General features: G+C 40.2%; 1 pseudogene; it reads left to right on the top strand.

Moving 5' to 3' along the window:
* Positions 1–7,791: 7,791 nt before the first annotated feature.
* Positions 7,792–8,626, top strand: LOC118834051 (annotated as a pseudogene).
* Positions 8,627–8,858: the final 232 nt, after the last annotated feature.

Below are 8,858 nucleotides of genomic sequence, written 5' to 3'. Positions count from 1 at the left end.
CCATTTGAGTTAGTCTATTTTTAAAGTGTTGTTTTCTTCAGTATTTTCATATTTTTTGGGTCTCCTTTAGCAAGTAATCGACTTGTTTTTCATGGTTTTCTCACATCCTTCTCATTTCTCTTCCCAGTTTTTCCTCTACTTCTCTAACTTGCTTTTCCAATTGCTTTTTGAGCACTTCCATGGCCTGAGACCAGTTCATGTTTTTCTTGGAGGCTTTTGTTGTAGTCTCTTTGACTTTGTTGACTTCTTCTGCCTGTATGTTTTGGTCTTCGTTGTCACCAAAGAAGGATTCCAAAGTCTGAGACTTAATCTGAGTGTGTTTTTGCTGCCTGGCCATGTTCCCAGCCAACTTATTTGACCCTTGAGTTTTTTGTTGGGGTATGACTCCTTGTATAGTAAGGAGTTCTATGTTCCAAGCTTGGGCAGATGCGCTGCCACACCAGCACTCCTCCTTTCCCAAGAACCCCAAACCCAGACTGGACTTAGATCTTCAGGAGGCTGTGAACTCCTGCTCTGATCCGCCACTTAATCCCTCCTACCAGGTGGGCCTGGGGCCAGAAGCAACTGCAGCTGTGGTTCTGTAGCTGCCCCACCTCCGCTGCCCATGGGGAGGTGGCCCGAACTGCAAACTCCTTCCACTCCCCTCAGCCTTTCCTACTAACCTTCTCTCTTTTCATTGGTGTTTGTGGGTTGAGAAGTCTTGTAACTGCCACAGCTCATGGATTCCGGGCACTAGGGCTCGCTCCACCCAGTTCCTAGTCTGGTTGTTCCGCGCCGCCCGCGCTGGGGTCTGCTCTGCTCAGCTCCCAGCTCTGTGTGGGATAGACCTTACCCAGAGACCATGCAGGCTGTCCTGGGCTGGAGCTCTGCTTCCCTCCACCACTTTGTGGGCTCTTCAGTTCTTCTCTGTTGTCTTTGGTGTATGGGGTTGAGAAGTCTGGTAATTGCCACAGCTCACTGATTCAGGGCACTAGGGCCTACTCTGCCTGGCTCCTGGTCTGGTTGGTCCACGCTGCCCATGCTAGGCTCTGCTCTGCTCCCAGCTCTGTGCGGGATAGACCTTTCCCCGAGACCATCCAGGCTGTCCTGGGCTGGAGCCCTGCTATGCTGTGCTATTTTGTGGGTTCTGCAGTTATAGAATTGGTTCAGAGCCATTTTTTATAGGGTTTTAGAGGAACTTGGTGGGGAGCTCACTCTAGTCCCTGCTTTCCAGCTGCCATCTTGGCTCCACCCCCCCCCCCATGCTTCTCTTAATTCTTGTGTTTGAAAGCCAAATTTTCTATTCCGCTCTGGTCTTTTCACTGAGAAAGCTTGAAAGTCCTCTATTTTATTGAAAATCCATATTTTGCCTTGGAGCATTATACTCAGCTTTTCTGGTGTGGTGATTCTTGGTTTTAATCCTAACTCCTTTAATCTCTGGAATATCATATTCCAAGAACTTCGATCCCTTAATGTAGAAGCTGCTAGATTATCTGTTACACTGATTGTGTTTCCACAATACTCAAATAGTTTCTTTCTGGCTGCTTGTAATATTTCCTTCTTGACCTTGGAACTCTGGAATTTGGTGACAATATTCCTAGATTTCTTTTGGGGATATTTTTCAAAAGGCAATCAGTGGAATCTTTCAATTTCTATTTTACCCTCTGGTTCTAGAATATCAGTTTTCCTTGATAATTTCTTGAAAGATGATGTCTAGGGTATTTTTTGATCATGGCTTTCAGGTTGTCTAATAATTTTTAAATTATCTCTCCTCAATCTATTTTCCAGGTCAGTGGTTTTTCCAATGAGATGTTTCATATTGTCTTCCATTTTTTTCATTCCTTTGGCTCTATTTTGTAATTTCTTGATTTCTCATTAAGTCACTAGCTTCCACTTGCTCCAATCTAATTTTTAAGGTGGTTCTTCAGTGGTCTTTTGGACCTCCTTTTCCATTTGGCTAAATTCTGCCTTTCAAGGCATTCTTCTCCTCATTGGCTTTTTGGAGCTCTTTTGCCATTTGTGTTAGTCTATTTTTAAGGCGTTATTTTCTTCAGCATTTTTTGGGTCTCCTTTAGCAAGTCATTGACTTGTTTTTCAAGGTTTTCTTCCTTCACTCTCATTTCTGTTTCCACTTTTTCCTCTACTTCTCTCACTTGCTTTTCCAACTCATTTTTGAGCTCTTCCATGGCCTGAGACCAATTCATATTTTTCTTGGAGGCTTTTGATGTGGGCTGTTTGACTTTGTTGACTTCTTCTGGCTGTATGTTTTGATCTTCTTTGTCACCAAAAAGTATTCTATAGTCTGAGTCCATTTTCACTACCTGTTCATGTTTCCAGCCACCTGCTTGACCCTTGAGCTTTTTCTCGGGTTATGACTGCTTGTAGAATGGAGAGTACTTTGTCCCAACTTTAGGGGCTGCGCTGCTGTTTTCAAAGCTACTTGCACTCCACTGTCACTGGAAGCTCTGCCACAGCAGCACTCCTCCTCCCCCAAAAACCACCAACTAGGACCGAGACCCAGATCCAGGCAGGGCACAGCAAGAAAACCTGCCTCTGTGCCACAGTAACTGCCACAACTCAAAGATTCATGGCCTTTAGGGCTGCTCCACCTGATTCCCAGTCTGGTTGGTCCTGGTGTGGCCCACGCTGGGCTGCACTCCACTCCCATCACCTTGCTATAGACCTTGCCCAGCAACCATCCAGGATGTCCTGGGCTGAAGACCTGCTTCCCTCTGCTATTTTGTGGGTTCTGCAGCTCTAGAATTTTTCAGAGTCATTTTTACATGTATTTGGGAAGATTTAGGGGACAGTTTAAGCAAGTCCCTTCTTTCTAGCCACAATCTTAGGAAATAGGAAATTTAGAAGAGTGGAGGGTTTAGAAGGAAAAATGAGTTTGTTTTGACAAGTTTAGTTTGAAATGTCTGCAGGATATCCATTTGGAGCTGTACAGGAGACATTTGAAGACTTCTGACTAGCTCAGCAAAGATAGTAAGGCTATCTATCCATGCATGTATGTATATATATTCTGTATGTGTGTGTGTGTGTGTGTGTATTTTGAAATTATCTGCATAGAGATGACTTAACTCATGAGATTTGGTGAGATCACCACAGATAGCATAGAGTAAAAAGAGAGGAGAGTCCAGGGCAGAGCCTTGGAGGACACCTAAGTTTAATGGGCATGATTTGGATGAAGAAGCAACAAAGGAGACTAAGAAAGAGGTAGGAAGAGAACCAGGAAAAGATAATGCCAGATATATATGGATAGGAGAGATCATGCAAGAGGACAAAGTGATCAACAGTATCAAAGGCTAAAAATCAGTCTAGTTACTCACAGCATACCTGATCAAAACCTTTTAGACATTTTTGAATAAGAACCCCTAGAACTGACTAAGGAAATCATAGTGCATGATGAGAGTGGAATATTACTGTTCTATAAAATGGGAGAAAGAAAGAATGAAGGAAGGAACAAATGAATGAAGGAATGAAGTAGTGAAGGAAAGAGGAAGGAAAGAAGAAGGTGGAGGAGGAGGAAAAGAAGGAAGAAGAGAATAATAATAAGAAGAAAACAGACAATACTTCCTTTCATCTGTCTTTGTCTCTCTCTGTCTCTCTGTCTCTGTCTCTCTGTCTCTGTCTCTCTGTGTCTCTGTCTCTCTCCTCTGTCTCTGTCTCTCTTTTATTTTGGAAATTGAACATGATCACAGGCAGGTGGGGAGTAGAATATACTGGAGCAAGATTGAAGATTCATTAGACAGAGGAGAAGAGAGCTGATACAAGGCCTTAGAATAGCACAGGATGATAGAACCATACATTTACATCTGGAAGGATCTGAAATTCCACTGATTCCAACCTCTTCATTTTAGAGTTGAGGGAACCCAGATACAGTTAAGTAGATTGCCCAGGGTCACATAACTATAAAGTCTGTAAGACACTATTTAAACAGGTTTCCTTGACTACAAATTGAGTAAGGAATTAGTCTTACTAATTAGAAGCAATATTGCCACTTTTACTGGAGGGAATGAGAATATTTAATTGCATGATAGTGAAGTGAAAAACAAGAATAGCAGCAGCAGCAGCAGCAGCATTTTTGTCATAAGACTTGGATTCAAATCCTGACTCTTATGACTTATTACATGTCTTGGACAAGTCACTAAAATGGCCTGGATTTCAGTGTTCTTTTCTGTGAAATTAGGAGATTGGACAAGATCATTTTAGGTCCATTCTAGCTATAGGTCTATAATCCTATTGGACACCACTCTTCCCCTATGGACTGATTCATTCACCAAACCTGCAATGAAACCAGAGTTAACTAAAATCTCTCTCTCTATCTCTCTATCTCTCTCTCTCTCTCTCTCTCTCTCTCTCTCTCTCTCTCTCTCTCTCCCCACCCCCTCCCTCCTTCCCTCCACCCCCCACAACATGGTCAATGTGGCATTATTACATATTTTTGCTTGACAGTGAATACTTGGGTTTTTTCTATTTCATCTTTTTTCGCTCTTTTATTTTTTTCATTATTTCATTATTTTTCATTTTTCTCCTATTTTATTTTATTACATGTAACATTATTTTTTTTAATTATAAGTTCCAAATTTTCTCTCTCTCCCTTTCCTTTAACTTACTTGACAAAGCAAACAAATTGATGGACATTTATATGTGCAGTCAGGAAAAACACACTTTCATCTTAGTCATGTTGTAAAAGAAAGCAAGGACAAAAAAAAAAGAAAAAAGCAAAGTAAAAAAAAAAGTATGTTTCAATCTGCATTCAGACTCCATCAGTTCTTTCTCGAGAGGCGGATAGTGATTTTTATCATAAATCCTTCAGGATTGTCTTGGATTATTGAATTGCTGAGACTAGCTAAATCATCCTGTTGGTTATTGTACAATATTCTCTTAGTTCTACTCATTTCACTGTATATCAGTTCATGCAAGTGTTCCTAGTTTTTCTGAATACACCCTGCTCATCATTTATTGTAAAAAAATAGTTTTCCATCACATCATATACAACAACTTGTTCAGTCATTCTATAACTGATGGCACATGACCTAGATTTCCAATTCTTAGCCAATACAAAAAGAGCTATTGTAAATATTTTTGTACATATAGGTCCTTTTCCTTTTTCATTGATCTCTTTGGGATACAGACCTTGTAGTGGTAGTAAGAGGTCTATTGGTATGTACAATTTAATAGCTCATTGGGCAGAGTTCCAAACTATTCTCCAGAATTTATAGATAAGTTCAAAATACCACCAACAATATATTACTATACCATTTTTTTCAGTACCCTCCAACCTTGGTCATATTCCTTTTCTGTCATGTTAGCCAATCTGATAAGCATGAAGGGGTACATCGAAGTTGTTTTAATTTGTATTTCATAAAATATACAGGCAATGGGGTATAGAAATCTACCTTGCCCTACAAGAAAGCAAGGGGAAAAGGGATGAGGGAGAGTGGAGTGATAGAAGGGAAGGTAGACTGGGGAAAGGGGCAATCAGAATACATGCCATCTTGGGGTGGGGGGAGGGTAGAGATGTGAAGAAAATTTGTAACTCAAAATATTGTAATCGTGTGGAAATGAATGTTGAAAACTAAAAATAAATTTTAAAAAATTTTGTATTTCTATGATGAATAGTGATTTAGAGCATTTTTCATTTGACTATAAAAAACTTGTATTATTTTGTCTAAAAACTGCCTGTTCATATCCTTTGATCATTTATCAATTGAGAAATGGCTCTTATTTTTCTAAACTTGATTCATATCTATTGCTGGACCACCTTTCTTCATATTTTCCATTGATTGCTTTAATATTTTTGACTTTATGGTCTTGCAAATGAATTTTGTTATTATTTTTCTAGGTCTATAAAATAGTTTCTTGGTAGTTTGACTGGTATGACACTAAATAAGTAAATTAATTTAAGCAGAGTTCTCGTTTTTATATATTGGCTTAGCCTACCTATAAGTAATTAATATTTCTCCTACTATTTAGATGTGACTATTTGAGTGAAAAGTGTTTTGTTGTTATGTTCATATAGTTATTGGATTTGTCTAGATAGGTAGGCTCCCAAGTGTTTTATATTGTCTGCACTTATTTTAAAAGGAATTTCTCTAACTCTTCCTGCTGGACTTTGTTGGTAATGTATAGAAATGTTGGTAACAGATGTGGGTTTATTTTATTTTTTGGTGATTTTTAAAATATTTTATTTTTTCCCCAATTACATAGAAAAAGAACTTCCAACATGCATTTCTTAAGACTTTGAGCTCCAAATTTTCTCTCTCCCTCAATTTCTTCCCCCCTCATTGAGGAAGCAAGCAATTTGACAGATTTATACACGTGCCCTCTTGCAAAACGTTTCCATATTATTCACATTGTGGAAGAAAACACAGACCAAAAGCAACAGCAAGGAAAATAAAGAAAGTAGAAAAAAAATGCTTTGATCTGCATTCAGATTCCATCAGTTCTGTCTCTCGAGATGGATAGCATTTTTTCATTATAAGTCCCTAGGAATTGTCTTAGATCATTGTATTGGTGACAATAGCTAAGGCACATCCAGCTGACCATCATGCATGAGTGTTGTAACTGTGTACACTTTTCTCCTGGTTCTGCTTATTTCACTTTGCATCAGTTCATGTAAGTCTTTCCAGATTTTTTGAGAGCATCATGCTCTTCATTTCTTAAAGCACAAAAGTATTCCATCACAATCGTACACCACAACTTGTTCAGCCATTCCCCAAGTGATGGACTTCCCTTTCATTTCCGATTCTTTGTCACCACTAAAAGTGCCGCTATAAACATTTTTTGTATATATATATATATATATATATATATATATATATATATATATCCTTTTATTTTTTTATCTCTTTGGGATACAGTCCTAATAGTGATATTGCTGGGTCAAAGTATATCAATGCTTTCATAACACTTCGAGAATTGCTCTACAGAATGGTCAAATCAGTTCACAACTCCAACAACGCATTAGTGTCTCAATTTCCCCACATGCCCTCCAACATTTATCTTTTTCATTTTCTGTCATAGTAGCCAATGTGATAGGTGTGAGGTTTTAATTTTAATTGTTTTTATTTTATTTTTAGTTTATGGAATAAAAGAAGCATTTTTGTAACAGAGTACAATAAAAACATGATTGCACATAATACTGCAAATCTACCATACATAACTTGATATTCTCTTCAAATATACAAAATTTTCATTTAAATTTCTTTTTTTCTTTCCTCAGTTTTAATTGTTTTAATCTTAATTGTTTTAACTTGCGTTTCTCTAATCAATAATGATTTAGAGCATTAGAGTCATTCACATGACTATTGCTAGGTTTTATTATTTTGTCTGAAAACTGCCTGTTCATATCCTTTGACCACTTATCAATTGGGGAATAGCTCTTATTTTTATAAAGACTCAATTCTCTATATATTTGAGAAATGAGGCCTTTGTATCAGAGATTCTTGCTATTAAATTTTTTTCACAGTTATTATTCCTAGCTGTATTTCCCTCCGCCCTATTTACCACCATGTTTATACTACTCTCTCTCTCTCTCTCTCTCTCTCTCTCCTTTTGCTCTGTCAATCCTCAAATGTATTTTATTTCTGACCTCCACCTCCCTCAATCCTCCTTCTCTTTTATCCTCCCCCCACCTTTATCCTCTGCACTAATAACTTAACTGCACTAATAATGAGAAACTTATTAAGAGTTGCAAGTATGTTCCCCTGACACACTCCCGCGGGTCACCACCACCTCGTTTCTCTGCGGTTTCTTTGGAATCTCAGATCCTAGGTCACGCAAGAGTAATTAGAAAAATCGATGATGAGCTGGGTCTTCTTGACAAGGTTGCTGGAGGCTGTGACCCAGCACTCCACTCTGGTGGGGACATTCTGGCTGTCCGTCCTGGTCGCGTTCCCCCTGGTACTCCTGGCTATGGGCGGGGAGGGCATTTACCTGGAAGAGCTAAGTGGCTTCTTCTGCAACACAGCACAGAGAGGCTGCCAAAACGTCTGCTACGACGCCTTCGCACCCCTCTCCAAGGTAGGCTTCTGGGTGTTCCAGATCATCCTGCTGACTGCGCCCAATGTGTTCTACCTGGGCTATGCCGTGCACCACCTGTCCCAGCGCCAGACGGCCCAGAAGCAAGAGGAGGAAGAGAGAGAGCCCGTGATCAAAGAGAAGCCCAAGAAATCACCTGAGGATGGAGCCTACGATGGTCCCAGGAGGATCATCAGGGGTTCCTGGGAGCTTATGTTGGGCAGTTGTTGGTTAGGTCTACCTTAGAAGTGGCTTTCCTACTGGACCAGTACCTGCTCTGTGGCCTGGAAGTGCCTCCCTCCTATGTCTGCTAGCACAGCCCCTGCCCCCACACCGTGGACTGCTTTGTATCTCGTCCCACGGAAAAGGCCATCTTCCTGCTAGTCATGTATGCAAGACAGTGGTCTCTGCCTCCTCCTCACCTGATTGAGTTGCTGCACCTGGGCCTGGGAAGCTTGAAGAGGGGTAAAGGAGGCCCTTCCCTACCCCTTCCAAGGGTCTCCAGCTGGAGCAAATGTAGAAACAGATGCATCTGGTCCAGGCACACCTGGGCATGGTGAAACATTTGAGCACACCTGCCTATTCAGGCCAGTCTCTACCCTACAGCATATTTGCATAGCAAAACCTGTACATTCGAGCCCAGAAAGAGGCTCCATTCTCTATTACAGATCTGTGAAAACTAGATTTACTAATGTTTACAGACTTCTATCTGAACTTGATTTTGGGAATCCAAAAGAACACACTATCTCCCGTCCTTCACTCCAGTACACACACACATACACACACACACAGCCCTCTGGAAGAGGAAACCTGGAAATATATCTAAAGGAAATGGTGTTTTGTTTAGTACT

The sequence above is a fragment of the Trichosurus vulpecula genome, chromosome 1 (assembly GCF_011100635.1).
Source record: "Trichosurus vulpecula isolate mTriVul1 chromosome 1, mTriVul1.pri, whole genome shotgun sequence".
NCBI lineage: Eukaryota > Metazoa > Chordata > Mammalia > Diprotodontia > Phalangeridae > Trichosurus > Trichosurus vulpecula.
Note: the sequence above shows the minus strand (reverse complement) of the source record. Positions and strands in the feature narration are given on the sequence as shown.